The sequence below is a fragment of the Pleurodeles waltl genome, chromosome 1_2, assembly GCF_031143425.1.
Source record: "Pleurodeles waltl isolate 20211129_DDA chromosome 1_2, aPleWal1.hap1.20221129, whole genome shotgun sequence".
Taxonomy (NCBI): Eukaryota; Metazoa; Chordata; class Amphibia; order Caudata; family Salamandridae; genus Pleurodeles; species Pleurodeles waltl.
The window spans coordinates 1,037,464,610-1,037,483,556 of record NC_090437.1 but is presented as its reverse complement, the minus strand read 5'-3'; positions in this window follow the sequence as shown (position 1 = coordinate 1,037,483,556).

Here is an 18,947-nt window from a genome sequence, read left to right as displayed (position 1 = left end):
AAATTCATTTCAACAGGACCTCGTTGAGAAGGAACACAGCCTAGTTGTGCCTTTGTCAGACAAAGTAAGCTGCCTTGCATCACTGAAGGACTTTGAGCTCTGAAAAAGAGACTTAGAGCCTGATTAAGAGTTTGGCGGTCTTGTCACTGCCATCACAGCTTCAGTAGTAACTCCGACCGCAGACTAGGTGATCCACTAGCCGAATTATAAAGTTGAGGGTTTCCTGAACTAGAAACCTCCAGAGTCCAGCAAACAACATCAGCCATTCGTCCTTCTCCTACCTGGCCGCCAAGAACTGGAACTCCCTCCCGACCGACCTGCGCCTGACCCAAGACCACCTCTCCTTCAGGAAGAAGCTGAAGACCTGGCTATTCGAGCAGTAGCGGCACCCCCCCCCCCCCCCAGCGCCTTGAGACCCTACGGGTATGTAGCGCGCTTTATAAGTGTCATTGATTGATTGATTGATCAACCATCTCGATGGTGGCTGGGGAAAAGCCGCTGTCAGAGGGCAATACAGACAAGGGTACCACCATCCAAAGTGGACTGTAATATAAAGGGAACTGGAAAGTTATGCTAAAAAAATACAGAAAGACGCGTACTGAAAGAATCATGGTACTCACATGCTCATACGTTAGTCTGTTTCTGGAGACCTACCCCGGGGCCGCGTTCCCGAAGAATAAAGACTGAACGCGGCTACCCGGTTTAATGGACAGGCCAGTGTGGAGAGTTCCCAATCAGTAGCGAGCCTCTGAAGTGAGAGGCTGTAATCGTGATATGTGGTAAAAATAGTTGAAGGACTAAGTGATCCTCATTGAGGGGAATGGCAGAAACAAACAACAGACTATCGTCGTAACACCAGGGACACGGAAACTCATACTGAAGCAGAGAAATCAATTAAATAAAGAGCATCTAAAATGCGGACATAGCCTAATTAGTGGAGTCTATGGAGATAAGTAATTATACAAGAAAAATCTATGAAAAACTGGAAAGTTGATCTATTATATGATATATACAAATCAGATAGAATAAGAGAAAAAAAACCATCCCTCAGTAGGGTCCAGAACAAGACCAAAAATCAATAATCATATACTCAGTCAAGGACAGGTACACATTGGAGGAGGAGAGCCCTAGGAATAGTTACATTTGCCTGATAGGCAAAAGTATAGAAAAACCAGTGCAAAAAAGGAAAAGTGTCCACACTGAAAATATATAAGGAGCTCACCGGGTAGAAGAAAGGGTCAACAATGGTATATCATCATTTAAACTGTGGAGATGCGTCCCCAATTTAAAGACCCAACGTTGCTCTACTTCTAATAGGGATTTAGAGGAACGGTTTGGAGTGTCAAGGACAACCTTCCGCATATCATCAGGGGTATGATTTATATCTAGATAGTGGGCACTCAATTTGGTGGCTAGACGTCTGCATCTACTGTTACTACGATGTTCATTAATCCCTACCCTCACAGGCCTCGTTGTCATACCAATGCACCGTAAGTCACATGGGCAGGTGATGATGTAAATGCAGTTCCTGGTATTGCAATTTGTGTGCTTCAGAAGGTGCCAGGTACCTATGGGGTCCAGATCTAAGGCATCAACATTTTTGGTGAATCTACATACATTACAATTGCCACAAGGCTGATGGCCGACAAAGGATGGGAGTTGCCACAATGTAGTTTGTTGTGAGTCGTGAGACGCTGTTACAGGATGAATATGGATTACCAGGTCCTTAATATTAACAGATCTTTTAAAAGCAAAAAGGTGTTTAGGTACTGAAACCCCACCACTACAGAGCATCGCCCATCAACTATTTATTAGTTTTTTCAAGGCATTGGAGAGTGGAGTATATGTGGAGACGCAAGTAAGATGCTTGTAAGTTTCTTTTGGTACATTCGACAGCAATGCCTCTTTATTGTTATTGCGATCCCGCTTTCGGGCATTGCTGATGATCTTATGAGAGTAGTCTGGTCCCTGTAACTTCTTAGGCAGGTCATCTACTTGTACCTCAAAAGCTGCTATAGCGCTACAATTACGATGAAGTCGCAGGAACTGTCCATAAGGTAAATTATCACGTAAAGCTCTAGGATGGTGACTATCATTTAATAGTAAGCTGTTCCGGTCAGTCGATTTCCGATAAGTTTGAGTTTCTAATTTGCCCTGATTGATTGATTACTGACTGAATCCCCTAAATCTCCTGCCGGGACACTGCCACCGGGAACACCGCTGCTGAGCCAGTGGTAACATTGTACACAGTGGTCTTTTTGGGACCTCCACCTTGGCGGTATGGTGGTCCGACCGGCAAACTCGTAATTGGACCCTAAGCCCAAAAATAAATATTTTGACTAGGCAAAAGCATTAAAAGTATCTAGCCAGTGAGAGGACTTCCCAAATTCTTTGAATTCCTCTACTCAGAGCATTCCCACCAAAACCAACAGCTCCACCAGGACCTCCTTCCGGAAACAACCTGCAGCCTTGCACCGCTAAAGGATTTTCACTTCCAGAAAAAGGACTAAGGTCCACGGAAAATACTCCAATCAATTTGAAGCTGGTTGGTCTACTTCACCTGGACACCGTTGCAATAATTCTGGAATTGTAACTATGGCCCTCATTACAACCCTGGTGGTCGGTGATAAAGCGGCGGTAACACTGCCAACAGGCTGGCGGTAAAAAAAATGGAATCATGACCACGGCGGAAACCGCCAACACAAAGAGCCACTTTAACACACTGACCGCCACGGCGGTAGCAACAAACACTGCGGCGGTAGCCGCCAACAGCCAGGCGGAAGACAATGTACCACCCACAGCATTACCACACGCCTATCCACCAGCTTTTACGGAGCGGTACCAATGCCATCAAAAGCACGGCGGAAACAGAACACTAAAGGGAAACAACTCACCTCTCGATACTCATGGAAGAACCACGATGCCATGGAGCCCGAGCTGCACTTGTTTCCAATGCTGGTGTACCTTCTCATACACCAGGAACACAAATGCCGGTGAAGACAACCACGCTGAGTACTGCACCTAGCAGACAAGGGATGGGGTAGGAAAAAGAAAGTGACACACACAACACCCCCATCCCCACCCTCAACACCATACACACAAACAGGTGCAACAACACTATATATACACCCCGTAACCCTCAGGAATAACACAAGGACAAAAGGAATGGAGTAAAATGAGTGTGTTAGTACAGTTTTAGATATATATGTCCTTAAACAATAAACAGTATGTACAATATATACAAAAGGAGGGACTCCAAAATGTCCGTGGCCCATTGGGCCATAACACAAAGGCCAAGGCCACACTTGACTCCTGCTTCAATACGGAGGGAACACTGCATGGGCATCAGGTGGAAAACATGCAGGTGCCTCAGGGGGACGGGGAATGTGGGTGGCACCTCAGCCGGAAGATGTTACAACACCACTGGCCTGGAGGGGGCTCCATGCCCACTGCTTGGTCCTGGGGAGTGCAAAGCCACAGACTCTCAAGTGGGTGGTTTGCCCACTGCTTGGTCCTGGAGAATGCAAAGCCACAGTCTCTCAAGTGGATGCCTTCTTCCACTGGTTCTGGAGGGGGCCTTGTTCCCAGTGTGCTTCATCCTGGCAAGGAGTCAGTGGATGCCTTCTTCCACTGGTTCTGGAGGGTGCCTTGTGCAAAGTGTGCTTCATCCTGGCAAGGAGGGGCTGAGTGGATGCCTTCTTCCACTGGTTCTGGAGGAGGCCTTCTGCCCAGTGTGCTTCATCCTGGCAAGGAGGGGCTGAGGGGATGCCTTCTTCTACTGGTTCTGGAGGGGGCCTTGTGCCTTGTGTGCTTCATCCTGGATGGGGCAAGGCCACAGTCTCTGCCTGTGTGTCACACCAACAGGTGTTGCAGGGGCCGGGATGCACTGCAGCCCAGGCGGTGATGGCTGCTCAGTGGATGCCAGTTACGCTGCAGGTGGCTGTGCTGGTAGTGGTGGTGGTAGCCTCCAGGCTTTCACCTGCAGCCTCGGACGGCTGGCCTCTGGGGCTGCTGCTGCAGGCAGTGGTGCTGCTGGTGGCGGGGCATGTGGTGGTGCTGGCCGCGGTGTAGGTGGTGGAGCTGCCAGTGGTGATGGTAGCCTCCAGGTTTTCACCTGCAGTCTTGGATGACTGAAGTGCCATGGCTGGTGTTGTGTGCCCCTTCCTGCCCTTGGCAGATGGTGGTGCTTCCTTGCTTCTGCCAGATGGTGTCTTTTTTTTACCCTTGCTGGCTGGTGGTGCCTCCTTCCCCTTGCTGGCTGGTGTCCCCTTCTTGCCCTTCGTAGGAGGCGGACCCTTCTTGGCCTTGTCAGGTGGTGCTGGCACACTGGCTGGGCTGACACCTTGGATCCTCTCCCACCTGCAGTTGCTGCAGAAACCACAGTGGCCATGGACTGGGTGGCTGAGGTGCTGGGCTGGGTTCTGGCCACCCTGGCCCAAGGTGAAGGACGGGGGGAGGGGTAGGGAATAGGTCAATGGTGGCGAGGAAAAGCCACCATTGCGGGAAGAGGGTAAAGGTTTGGGTGTGGAGGAAGAGGGATTGGTTGTAGGAGGTGTCAGTCTGCTGTGTTTGGGTGCAGGTGCATGGGCTGGATGCTGTTGTGAGGTGGATGGCTGTTAGGTGTCTGAGTGCCTGCCTTTGTGTACTTTGGGAGGAGGGGTCACAGACACAGTGGGAGAGGACACAGGGGACATGTGCATGAATGTGGGGGTGGTGACTGCCAGTGAGGGGCGTGTAGTGATAGGCGTGCTGGTTATGGAGGTAGAGGATGAGGATGTAGGGCATGCAGGTGTGAGTGGAGACGCTACTGGGAGGGAGGTGGAGGAGGAGGAGGGGGATACAGTGAAGGCAGTGGATGTTTGTGTGTCTGCATGTGGATGGTGCTTGTGTGAGTGCCTGTGAGATGAATTGTGGTGCTTGTGTTTTCCTGAGCCACCTCTGTGTGTTGATTTGGGTGATTGGTGGTCTGAAGGTATGCTTGGGATAGGTTGGGGTTGAGGGGATTGGGACTGGGTAGAGGAAGTTGGAGGGGGAGGCTGGAGACAGGGACAATGGCTGCCATCAGGGAGGAGGCCAGAGCCTGGAATGCTCTCTGTTGATCCGCCATGCAAGAGTAAATGCCCTCCAGATATGCATTTGTTTGTTGCACATCACCTGCTACACCCTGGATGGCATTCAGTATGGTTGACTGCCCAACAGAGAGGGATCTCAGGAGGTCAATAGCCTCCTCACTGAGGGCAGCAGGGCTGACTGGGGCAGGGCCTGAGATGCCTGGGGTGAAGGATATGCCCACCCTCCTGGGTGAGCAGGCACGAGAAACATGCTGAGGGGCTGCTGGGAGGGCAGTGCTGGTATGGGGGTGGCGGCTGTACCTGTAGTTGGGGTGGCCACAGAGGTGTCTGCCACCCCCAGGGAGCTGTCATCAGAGGAGGTGTTTCTGTTGGTACTGTCGCCACCTGTCTCTTTTGTGGTGCTCCCCTCACGCTCCATCCCACAGGTTCCCTCACCGTCTGTAGATTCGGCCTCCACCCCCATGTGGGATGCAGCCCCCTCTGTCACTGGTGCCTCCGCTCCTCCACCAGATGATGCTAATGCACACAAGGATAGGGTGACAAAACAAAAAGGGAGGGGAAGAGACAGAGGATACACTTGGTCAATGCCAGCAACAACACTACCACTGGTGTACACAACTCACAGGGAGCAGCCCTATGCACTAGGCCATGCACTACCAGTTACAATGCTAGTCATCAGCCCATGGGGTACAATGCCTAACGCCATTAGCTGCACTCCTGAAACACACAGGACCCTGCCCAGTAGTAGATGCCCACTAATATTATTGGGGTTAGAGTGCATCTGAGCTTGCCCATCATTGAACATACCCTGCCATGTTCGCCCTAGCATATGGGCATCCACAGCCCACATCCCCCACCCAGGTAATACCTTGACGTGTGCGAAGTCATGATTCTGAGTCTGTACTCACCCCCTTCTGGCTGCTGTGATGCCTTCAAGCATCCATCCAACTCCGGATAGGCCACCGCCAGGATGCAGAACATCAGGGTTGTCAGGGTATGACGCACACCCCTTCCTTGTTGGGAGGCCAGCCCCAGCTGGGCCTCTGCCGTCTTCCTTGCCCAGCTGCGCAGGTCTTCCCACCGTTTGCAGCAGTGAGTGCTCCGCCTGTCAAAGACCCCCAGGGTCCGCACCTTCTTGGTGATGGCACGCCAAACACTATACTCTTTTTCTGATGGGCACTGACCTGCAGAAAAAACCCAGCAGAAAAGGTATTAGTCATACCGTCCGGACTGTAATACTCATGGCCCACCATATCTGTCCATCCCCTTACGCACATACATTGACCACCATACATGCAGCACTCTGCTCAGGACCCCTCTAACCCCCCCTACACAAGGCTTACACTCACAGCAATCCACACATTCATGCCCCACGCATCATGCTCACAGTGTACTCACCTGTTTGTCTGGAGGACCATTGAGTAAAGGGTGCTGGGGTAGGACACCAGTCTCTTCAACTCCTCTGAAGTGAAGGCAGGGGCCCTTTCCCCAGACATTCGAGCCATTGTCGCTTCCAGACACAGGTCACAGCAGCACTTGCAGTGTAGGTCCTCTCTTGTTGAAGGTCAGGTAGCAAGTGATTGAACAGATAGAAAATGGCGTTCACGTCCACGGCGCTACGTACCGTCACCACCGGCTTACATCGCCATTGGCTCCTCGAACCCATAGGCCCCAATGATAACCAATGCGGTGTTGCACAGCAGTCATCGACCGCTGACCGCAACGGCGCACAATGCCAGCAGAATTACCTCATTTCCACTTGTCCCTCCACACAGGTCAGGCAGCTGCCATTTCAGGTGGGCACAGGCCATAGCACCTAACTGCGTCACAGCAGACATTGGCTTATCAACTGACTTACGAGTTCACATACTATTTCTGTAAAGTAAAAATTGCATATTAATGTTGAAATATGTGTGAATATGACCCTCTGCTCACAGTTTTTCACTCTAGAGTTCAACCACTGAGGATGAATAGGAGATGGAGACACCCCCCGTGTACAGACCCTTGGTGGACCTGGCGACAATGGAGGACAGACACATTATCCTGAACTACAAAACCCACAATCCAAGAACTGTGTGCCCAATTGGAGCCAGACCTGATATCTGCTATCCACCACCCCACTGGGATCCCCCTCTAGTGCAGGCCCTGTCAGTGCTCCATTTCCTGGCAAGTGGTTCCTTCCAAGTGACAGTGGCCCTGGCATCACAACCTATGTTCTCAAACGTGCTGACCAGAGTGTTGTCTACCCTGCTGAAACACATGCGCATCTACATCGTATTCCCCCAGGTGGAGGATTTGGCCACAGTGAAGGCTGACTTCTATGCACTGGGACATATCACCAACATCATTGGTGCCATTGATGGTACACATATTGCATTTGACCCCCCCGGGCAAATGAACAAGTGTTGAGTAATAGAAAAAGCTTTCACTCTCTGAATGTGCAGATGGTGTGTTTGGCGGACTAGTACATCTCCCATGTCAATGCAAAGTATCCTGGCTCTGTGCATGATGCCTTTATCTTCAGGAATAGCAGCATCCCATATCTGATGTCTCAACCCCAGATGCACCGTGTGTGGCTAAAAGGTGAGGAATGCCAGGACAAGGGTAGAGAATGTTACAATGAGGCACATGGGCGAACGAGGAGGATCATTGAGCGAACATTTGGCCTACTAAAGACCAAATTCCAGTGCCTCCATCTGACAGGTTGATACCTGTACTACTCACCCAAGAAGGTATGCCAGATCTTCGTTGCATGTTACATGTTGCATGTTGCACAACCTGTCCTTGACTATACAGGTGCCTTTTCTGCAGGAGGATGAGCCAGGGGATGGTCATGTGGCAGTGGTTGGGCCTGTGGAAAGTGACGAAGAGCAGGCAGAAGAAGAAGATGTGGACAAGAGAATGACACTAATTCAACAGTACTTCCAGTGACACACAGGTAAGACACTGTAACTTCACCTTCCATTGCAGTTTTGTGTTTGACATTGAACATGGCAGCCTGATTTCCCTATTTCTATGGCCACTTACTGTACCCTTTGGCATCTCTATTTTCAGATCTCTGTGCCCCACTCAGGCTCCTTGTGTGTTTACTGCTGCCCACTACATGTCATACCTATGTACATTTGAATTGCAATGTTTACAGTTTGTGAAACTAATACATATGTCAAACAATTGACAGACTCCATTTTTGAATTTGTTCCAAGGGTGTTTATTTAGGTGCTAATAAGTGGAGGGGGTATTGCAACATGCCCATTGCTTTGTCCTGGGGAGTGCAAGGCCACAGTCTCCCGAGTGGGTGTCTTGCCCACTGGTTCTAGAGTGGGCAACATGCCCATTGCTTTGTCCTGGGGAGTACAAGGCCAAAGTCTCTCGAGTGGGTGCCTTGACCACTGATTCTGGAGGGGGCAACATGCCCATTGTTTATTCTCGGGAGTGATGGGCCACAGTTTCTCGAGTGGGTGTGTTGCCCACTGGTTCTGGTGGTGGCAGGCAGCCAAGCATCCCATGGAGGCTGGATCATATGGTGTCCGCTAGCGGTGATGCCGGTGTACCCTCCAATGGCTGCACTGTGGTGGTTGGGGAGGCTCCTGCTTAGCCACTGCACCCTCCGATGGCTGCACCGTGGTGGTGGTTGGGGGAGGCTCCTGCTCAGCCTATGCACCCTCCGATAGCTGAACTGTAGTGGTGGTTGGGGGAGGCTCCTGCTCAGCCCCTGCACCCTCCCATGGCTGCACTCAGGTGGTGGTTGTGGGAGGCTCCTGCTCAGCCCCTGCACCCTCCGATGGCTACTCTGTGGTGGTGGTTGGGGGAGGCTCCTGCTCAGCCCTGCATTCTCTGCTGGCTGCACAACCACAGCAGGCAGTGGGGGCTCTGTGACAGTTGCTGGTGCAGGCTCCTTCCCCTTCTTGCTGGCTGGTGCAGGCTCCTTCCCCTTCAGTGTTTGTGCCGGAATCCTTTCCACCATGAGTAGGTGCTGCTGAAATTGGGCCCGTGGACTGTTTGGCAGAGGTGCTTGGCTGGGTCTTTGATACCCTGGCCATACGTGCAGGACGGGGGTGGTAGGGAAGAGGTCGATCGTGGAAAGGAAAATCTTTTTATGGACACTGGGGTGGGAAAATGGAGAAGTAATGGGAGTGGAGGATGAGGGAGTGATAGTTGGAGGTGTTCCTCTGCTGGATTTGGCTGCAGGTGCATGGGGTGCATGGGTTGTATACTGTTGTAAGGTTGATGGCTGTTTGCGTTCTGAGTGCTTGTGTTTGTGTACTTTAGAAGGGGGACAGACACGGTGGGAGAGAACATACGTGACATGTGCATGGGTGCTGTGGAGGTGTCTGCCAGTGAGGTGTGTGTTCTGCTTGGTGTGGTGATGATGCTGGTAGTGGATGGTGATGTATTGCATGCAGGTGTGAGTGTGAACGTAACTTGGTGGGAGGTGAGGAAGAGGAGGAGAGGGAGACAGTGGAAATACTGGATGTTGTTGTGTCAGCAACTAAATGGTGTTTGTGTGAGTACCTGTGGGATGAAGTGTGGTGCTTGTGTTTGCCTGTGACACTCTTGGGTGCTGGCCTGTGTGCATGGTCGTCTAGTTGTGTGCTTGGGTTGGGTTGGGATTGAGGAGGATGGGAATGGGAAGTGGAAGTTTGAGGGGGGATGGTTGAAACAGGGACAATGGCTGCCATCAGGGAGGAGGCCAGAGCCTGGACCGATCTCTGTTGGGCCGCCAATCCACTGTGAATTCCCTCCAGGAATGCATTAGATTGCTGCATCAGGGCTGCCAGCCCCTGGATGGCATTCACAATGGTTGATTGCCCTACAGAGATGGATTACAGGAGGTCAATATCCTCCTCACTCAGGGCAGCAGGGCTCACTGGGGCTGGGCCTGAGGTGCCTAGGGCGAAGGAGATGCCCACCCTCCTGGTTGAGCAGGCATGGGCAACTCGCTAAGGGGCTTCTGGGAGGGCAGTTCTGGTACAGGGGGCTGGCTGTAGCTGTAGCTGATGTGGTTACAGAAGTGTCTGCCACCACCAGGGAGCTCCCATCGGAGGAGGTATCTCAGTCTGTATTGCCCCCTACAGTCTCCGCCATGGTGCTCCCCTCCGTCTCACTGGTGTCCTCAGCGTCGGTGGACTCTGCCTCCTGGGTCCTGTGGGATGCATCTCCCTTCGTCGCCGGTGCCTCTGCTTCTCCACCAGATGATGCTAATGCACATAAGGACAGGATGACAAAATAAGAAAAGAGGGGAGAGAGACAAAGGATACACTGGGTCAGTTACATCCACCAACACCACCGTTGGCGTACCTAGCACCCTCATACTCAGGGAACAGGCCTACGAACTATGCATTGCACTACCAGTGATTTTGCTAGCCATCAAGGCATGAGGAAGAGCACACACCGCCAACTGCAGCACACCTGGGACCCACGCAGCCCTGAACAGTAGTGGATGCTAACAAGCGAGGTAGACAGTGTTTTTTTCCTTCAGACCCTTAGCCACCAGAGGATCTACGCTGCTATATCTGGCCTGGCCTAGGGGCTCTTACTGACACACACACACCACCCGGATACCACCCCTCCAGACATTTCCTCCAATGATGGCCACTCTACTCACCCACTTGCGGCTGCTGGAATGCCCTCAAGCGCCCATCCAGCTCTGGATATGCCACTGCCAGCATGCAGGACATCAAGGCAGTCAGGGTTCGATGGGCACCCCTTCCGCGTTGGGAGGCCATTCCCAGCAGGACCTCTGCGGTCTTCCATGCCAAGCGTCTCAGGTCCTCCCACCGTTTGCGACAGTGGGTGCTCCGTCTGCCATAGACCCCCGGGGTCCGTACCTCCTTGGCGATGGCAAACCATATACCCTACTTTTGATGGACACTGACCTGCAGAGGCAATACAGACAGGAGAACACCATTAGACAAACAGTCCAGCCTGTAACACAAATGACCCACCATACCCGTTTCCATCACTATTAGCACACACATAGCCCATCACTCAAAGTGTGCATAGCCAAGAGGACATCCCTCCCCCTTACACAATGCTTTCACACACACCTTCATTCATTCATGCCACATGCATTGTGCCCACAGTGTACTCACCTGTTGGTCTGGAGGACAAACAGCAGTCTGTACTGGGGTAGGACCCCATCCACCAGTCTCTCCAATTCCTCTGAAGTGAAGGCTGGGGCCCTTTCCCCGGTCACACGGGCCATGGTAGGTTCCAGACATAGGTCACAGCAGCACATGCAGTGTAGGTCCTCTCCTATGTAAGGTCAGGAAATGAGGAATCAGATAAAAAATGGCGGTCATGTCTGTGGCAGTGCATACCATCACCGCCAGCATAGATCACCATTGGCCACTCTACCCCATAGGGCCCAATTTTAACTAATAAGGAATTGCACGGAGATTCCCGACTGCCACGCGCACAATGTCAGCGGCATTACCTCACTTCCACCTGTCTCTCCACACAGGACAGGCGGATGCCGTTCCGGACGGCAGGCCTATGGAATAATGCTGCATCACAGGATAAATAGGCACATACTTGACAAATCACACTGTCCAATAACATGTTTACAGATTGCGGACTACTGTTGTGGCTCCATTGTTCAGTTTGTAACAGCCTCCTCACTCTTTTGTCCCTTAGATACCTACCACTGTGGATGAATAGGAGATGGAGACATACCCCTGTGTGCAGACCCTTTGTAAGCTGTGTGCCCAATTGGAGCCTGACCTGATATCTGCTATCCGTCATCCCCCCTCTTGTGCAGGTTCTATCAGTGCTCTATTTCCTGGCAACTGGTTCTTTCCGAGTGACAGTGGGCTTGGCAGCAGGAATGTCACAGCCAATGTACTCAATAGTGCTGATAAGAGTATTGTCTGCCCTGATAACACACATGTGCAGCTACATTGCATTCCCGCAGGTTGAGGAGTTGGTCACTGTGAAGGCCGGGTTTTATGCAATGGGACATATCCCCAATTTAATAGGGGTGATTGACGGAACAAATATTGCATTTGCCCCCCGCCAGAATGTACAGGTGTTCAGGAATCGTAAGAGTTTCCACTCCATGAATGTGCAGATGGTGTGCTTGGCGGACCAGTATCTCTCCCACATCAATGCTAAGTATCCGGGGCCAGTGCATGATGCCTTTGTCCTGAGGAACAGCAGCATCCCAAATGTGATGGGTCAACTACAGAGGCACAGGGTATGGCTAATAGGTGAGCCCTGGTTCCCACCCAGTATATGTTGTTGTATGCCTATGGTGTTGCCCATATGGGATAGTGTGTGGCTAAATGTTGTCCCTCACTATTAGAAGGTGTCTCTGGTTACCCAAACCTATCATGGCTGCTGACCCCTGTGAGAAATGCCAGGACCAGGGCAGAATAACGTTTTAACGAGGCACGTGGGCGAACCAGAAGGATCATTGAAAGGAACTTTGGCCTCCTAAAGGGCGGGTTCCGGTGCCTTCATCTGACAGGTGGATCCCTGCGCTACTCACCCAAGAAGGTCTGCCAGATAGTGGTGGTATGGTGCATGTTGCACAACCTGGCCCTCAGTACTTTCAATGAAACATAGGTGAGGCAGTGCAACTTTACATTTCAGTGAGTTTGCTTGTATTCTGCATGCTGGTATTTCCCACTTCTATGCCCACTTACTGTTACCTCTGGCTATTCATTTTGCAGATGGTGGTGAGTTGACAAATACTCCTGGTGTGATCACAACAGCCAGCTACAGCTCATTGAATCTATGCTCATTCTATGTACAATTAATTTGCAATGGTTGTACCTGTTTCAATCAATACATATTTAAAATACGACATACTCAAAATCGATTTTTATCCAAGGGTGTTTATTGTAGTGCTAATATGTAGAGAGGGAAGTGCAATGGGATGGGGTGATGATGGAGGAAAGTCCAGGGTATTGTTTCAGTCTGTTCGTAGCACAGGTGCATTGTCCAAGGGGATAGAGGAAGGGGAGCAATGGCGGTTCAAGGTGGACAAGGTGACTGAGTGGGACACAAGGAGGACAATCAGGAGGGTCTCATTTCCTGGTGGGGGTCTTGGCAAGTCTCTCTGGCTTCTGTCTGGATCGCAGGGAACATTTGCGGGGTGGTTCACCTTCTACAGGGTGAGGGGTGCTGGTGGCCTGTGAGTCCTGTGGCGGGGCTTCATGGACACTAGCGGCAGCGGAAGTGGAAGGTTGTTCAGATGACTGGCTAGTGGTTGTTTAATATGGGGCAAGGTTTTCACTGAATGTGCATCAAACTTTTTGACGCACATTCGGCGCAGACAGAGTATAAATATGCCCCACTGTGTCAGAGGCCTAAGATAAGGCTTGCAGATATATTTTGAAGCAATTGAAGTGTATTAAATTGACACACATAAAGAGTAAGATAAATTGCACTGTAGTAATCATGGTGGGAGCTGATAGTCACTTGTATGCCAGGAAATTGGTGCAAAAGCATGGAGCCTATTGAGAAATTCAATCATTTGCATTCAAATTCTATTTCGATAGGGGAAATGAAGTTCTTGCACTCCACATGGCCCAAGAGTTGAGGTCTTAGGGATAAGTTCAAATTTATTTCATTTCAAACATCATTGCATTTTATAGGAGTCAATAATGAGATTTTGGATTAAGGTTTAAAGTTTTATTAAACGTCTTTTAGCAACTTGATTATTTATTGGCAGATCATCACATTTTCAATATGAATATTAATACAAATACTGAATAAAGCATGAAGCTCCTTTCATAAAGTTTGGATCTATTCTAAGATGAGGGTACACAAAAGCATTAACAGAACCCTTAAATAGCTCTAAATTCTAGAGATGAAAGCATTAAACCTGTAGCATGAATTTTAACAAATGGCAGAGAGTTCATGAAACTTGATAGAGACTTAAAACAGCATAAATTCAAACAGAATCAAAAGTATCTCCCAGAAAAAAAGTGTGATGCATCAGCAATGAGTCTGAGTCAGATTGTATCTGAGTCAAAGGGCTGTCAAGGAAGTCTAAGAAAAAGGAACTCCCAAGGAAGTCAAGGAAGAAGAGCTCTATCTCTATCCTGGAAGCATGTTTTCATACAGTAATACGCACCAGCAAAATGCAACCATTAGTGGTATCTTGTGATGATAACCAGTCATCCAGACCAATTGGAAAGTGATGTATTTATGGATATAATATATGATATAGCACGCCTAACAACAGACTAACTATAATTCATAACAACATGATCAATTCAGCTTATTTTTCCAAGCAATTCTCCCTTTAAGGCAAAACAAGTCAAGGCAAGTACAACACATTACTCTGTGAGATCACTTGCATTCTCATATGTTTCTATTGACAAAAACATATTCAGAAGGAAACAATTTATGAAGGTTAAACTAACATTTCAATACATTATTATATTTTATGTAGGTCAAATGGTTAAGTAAGCTAAAGCATAACACATCTTCTATTCATTCTGTTGTTTCAAAAAGGCATTTGTGTCACGAAAAGATATACACTTATGACCCTGACACAGGTCAGAGCAAAACAAAGAAGAAAGGAAACGAAGAGAAAAATGCAGTTGTCAGTGTTTTAAGCTAAACACACGTCTGTCAATGTGCAAAGCCTCCTCAAATTAATGTCCAGCGCATCCTCTGAAGGCAGTGTTTGGTTGAGGTCTACACCGCATATCTTACAGGTTAATTATGTTAAGTTTTAATTAGTGAAAATGTTTCCACAGTGGGAATGAGTTAAAATAAGAGGAAGGAAGGACTTAGCAACTTTAAGAGGAAAGAAGCAAAGGCTGGTGACAATAGTAACCTGGGAAGAGCAGCAGTCGAGTTTTAAATTGAATAGGATCCTCCTCCCTCCCAATTCGAAATATAAAAACAGGTGAAGGGCATGCATACAGAGACAAATGTCGCCAGTTTTATGACCAAATTGACTAAGGACCAACTAACATTACAATTTATAATTGATGAGAGTTCTATTCTAAGCAATTAACTAATCCGGGTGGTCACAGCTGTCAAACCCACAGTGTGAGAGGTGAGTAAATCCTAGGATAGGAGTACAGTGAGGCCAAGCATCAAATCGATGCGGCTGGAAAAAAAATGTATTGATGTGTATTCTGCGCTTCAAAGGAGCAAAAAGAATGTGACCCAGGAAGGAATGACAAAAGCATTATCACTTCCTAGAATATAGCAGGGCTGGCATTTATACTGTTAGTGTTCAGCTATGATCATGGGAATTTTAAAAAGTAAATATTTTTAGACTCTATCCCTACAATTTAACAATTGTTCATCTGATAGACCGCAATTATTACGTATTCACGTTCCAAAACAACAAAAAATAAATAAAAAGCAGGGACAAACACCCTTTCATTGTACCAGATTGTTTTTATTTGTCAGGCAAAATATACTGCAAAGATTTAGTCAGGACCAAAGCAAAAAAATGTGGCAAATATCACATTCTTTCGATTTCTAATCAAATAAAGTATGTCGTTAAATTCAGTCCTTCCCGAAGAAGCAATGTTCTGTTATCGAGCATTGCAGATCCTGCCAGATTCATCTAAATTATGTATGTGCTTATGCTGATGCACTGTGTGGTGACATGATTTATTTTCCACAGGAGCCTACAAAGTTCATTTCCCTAATCAAATGAGATGGAAGACAGCCTAAGCTGTCATAGGTAATGGGTTGTACATATTTCACTTCATTACCTCATAGGAATGGGTAACAAGCCAGATGTCAGTAACAGAGATAAATAGCAACGTCTGCACTATACAGAACCAGGTTACATCACAACATTTGAAACATATATTATGCTACAGTTGGGCTCTAAAGAATGAATTGTAAAGTCTGCTTGCTGAAAGCTCATCATTAGTAACAGCCCTCAGTAAGACACCATCCGCACCTATCAAATGGAATGTTTTCATTTTGTTTTAAAGGATACTCACTTGAAATACCAACACCCTTTTCTTATCCATAATGATGCATTCAACAGTAAATATTCTTAGAATTGTAAAAATAGCAAAAGGCACAGGTGTAAAAAGCAATAGCATGCTAAAGTTTTCGATTGACAAACAGCAACTCGTTAGTAGATAAACGCGTATCTCGTTTGCAGTATTTGAAATTAAAAGGGTCTAAAATTCACATAAAGCGGTCCTTATACCGCTGAACCTTTTGCAGCAGCTTTGCGGGTGGCATTCCAGGGTGTGGCTTTATGCATTTCTATACCAGCTTTAGCGGGAGACTGTTGATAACTTTAAACTCAAAATGACTTTGTTTTACCTTTCTGAGCTTATTTGAAGTCTAATATGTAAAGCATACTGGACTTTTTTTTACAGCTATTGATGGGGCAATTATTTTTAGTTCTCATTTGTAGCATAAAAATATACATCAATTGTAGGTAGGGCCTTTAAAATTAGCTACTTTGACCAAGGCCTTCTAGTGCTGATCTTATTGCTTTTATCTTTGGCAGTAAAACTGTCATAGGCAGTCTGCTCAGACCGCTGTCGCAGTGGCAGGCCCTCGTGAACTGCTGCAGCACACGGTGCAACACACAAACAAGGTTACCAGGTAGGTGAAGAAGGGAGCCTGGTTGATGGATGCTCGTGACATCCCACAGGGAAAGTGTTTTGTGGATAGAACAGAAAATAGTACACGTCTTCTTAAATTCAGTTAGACTCTAAAGGACAACTGTTGATGTCTAATTTTCAGCTTTGTCTAACAGAATGATGGCATTGAAAACCCAGTGAAAATGTTTTGAAAAAAAAAGAAAGGGTCAATAATGCCAGCTCTACCCCCTGGAGGGCAGAAAGCCTGCTAGGCACCAGGGATTTTATTAGTGTAGGATTGGGGGTTTCCCAGAATGGGCATGACAATGTCCCCACACCCTTAAAAATAGTAACACATTCATTCTGCCATCCCCCCCCCCCCGGGAGTGAATAGTCCCTGATCTTTCCCCCGGGGGATAGAGAGCCCACTAGGCACCAGGGATTATCATTTGTTTTTTAGTGTAAGGGTGGGGACTGCCCAGTATGGACATGGCAATATTCCCACCCTGTAAACAATGGGCACAGTCTTTCTGCCCCCAGGGGGGACAGAAAGCCTGCTAGGCACCAGGAATTAATTCATTTTATTAGTGTGGGGGTGGCTTGCCCAGAATGGGCATTACAATGCCCCCACACCCAAAAGAGAGGCCACAGTTTTTTGCCCCTTTGGGGGACAGATGAGGTCCACAGCCCACTAGGCACCAGGGACTATTTTATTATTAGTGTAGTTGTGGAGGCTGCCCAATACAGGCATAGCAATTCCCCCACCCCCTAAAAATTGGGCACAGTCTTTTCAACCCCCTCAGAGGAGCAGAAAGCCTACTAGGCACCAGGGACTATTTGGGGTGGGGCAGCCCAGAATTACATGGCAATGTCCCCACCCCTCAAAATGGTCATCGTCTTTCTATCCCTGACTAAAGAATATTATCCCAATGGCAAGCAGAAGGAGACACTTTTGGGTGTTGATGTCACAAATGGGCATGCAGAACTTGGCTAATGCACAATATCATCCCAATTGCAATGGTGAACCTTTTGGCCTGGACAGGCTGCTCCCTGAAAAACCTACCAGACCCAGTCACGTCTGAAAAGTAGACATCTGGGAAAGTCCATGGTGGTGTGCTTCAAATGTACACCACACCATTTTCTTACCCACAATGCCCAGCCAACCTCCAACTTTTGCTAAAGTCATGCATTTTCCCTACATTTCTGTGATGGAAACTTCTGTAATTTGCAATAATCCACAAAATTCCTACCACCCAGCATTGCCCTATCTGTTTTGATAAAAACGCTGCCCCAATTGTGTGGGTGCCCAAAGCGCAGCCAGCCAAAAAGTGTATAAGAAAACCTGCCCTTTTGGACCCGCTTTGGTTCCCTCTCAATTTTTTCAAATTTGTTGTCCTTCCTTGTCGCTGGCACTTGGCACACCTACACAACTGAGATATCACTTTTATCGGGAGACCAAGGGGAACAATGGGTGGTAGTAAGTTTGTGCTGGCCCGGTGATCCCACACAGAAATGTGAGGAAAATTAGCTTTTTAGCTAAATTTGAGGTTTGCAGGGAATTATGAGTAAAGTAGCATTGGGGGATCCACGCAAGCTATATCTCCCTGGATTCCCTGAGGTGTCTAGTTTTCAGAAATGTCTAGGTTGTCCCACTCACACAAGTGAGGTAGCATTTTTATTGGGAGGCTTGTGGGAACGATGGTTAGTAGGAAATCTGTGGCTTCCCTCAGATTCCAGGACTTTCCATCACAGAAATGGGAGAAACAATGTGTTTTTAGTTAATTTTGCAAGGAATTCTGTATAACAGAAACTGGTGAGAGCCATGCAAGTCACCCATCCTAGATTTCCCTGGGTGTCTAGTTTTCTAATTTGTATATGTTTGCTAGGTTTCCCTAATTACCAGCTGAGCTAGGGCCCGAAATCCACAGCTAGGCACATTGCAAAAAAAGGGTCAGATGGCGGTGGAAAAATGGGATGTGCCCATGTTATGTTTTGGGACATTTCATGTCACAGGCACTAGGCCTACCCAGGAAAGGGAGGGATCCCACTCCACCAACTAAGAGGGTCAAGAGGCCCCCCAACAGCAGTGTTCAAGGTGCCCTCACCTCAGGCTGTGACACAGCAGCCCTCACCTCCAGCAGAGGGCATGTAGACCACTCCCAGGGACTGTTGTACAAGGAGCCACCTCCCGAACCAGTGGGCATGTTCCCCGCCTCAGAGAATGTGGCCTTGCACTCCCCAGCATAGGAAAATTGGCATGGAGCCCCCTCCAGAACCAGTGGGCACGTTTCCCATCCCCGAGACTGTGACCGTGCACTCCCCAACAAAGGAAAATGGGCAAGGAGCC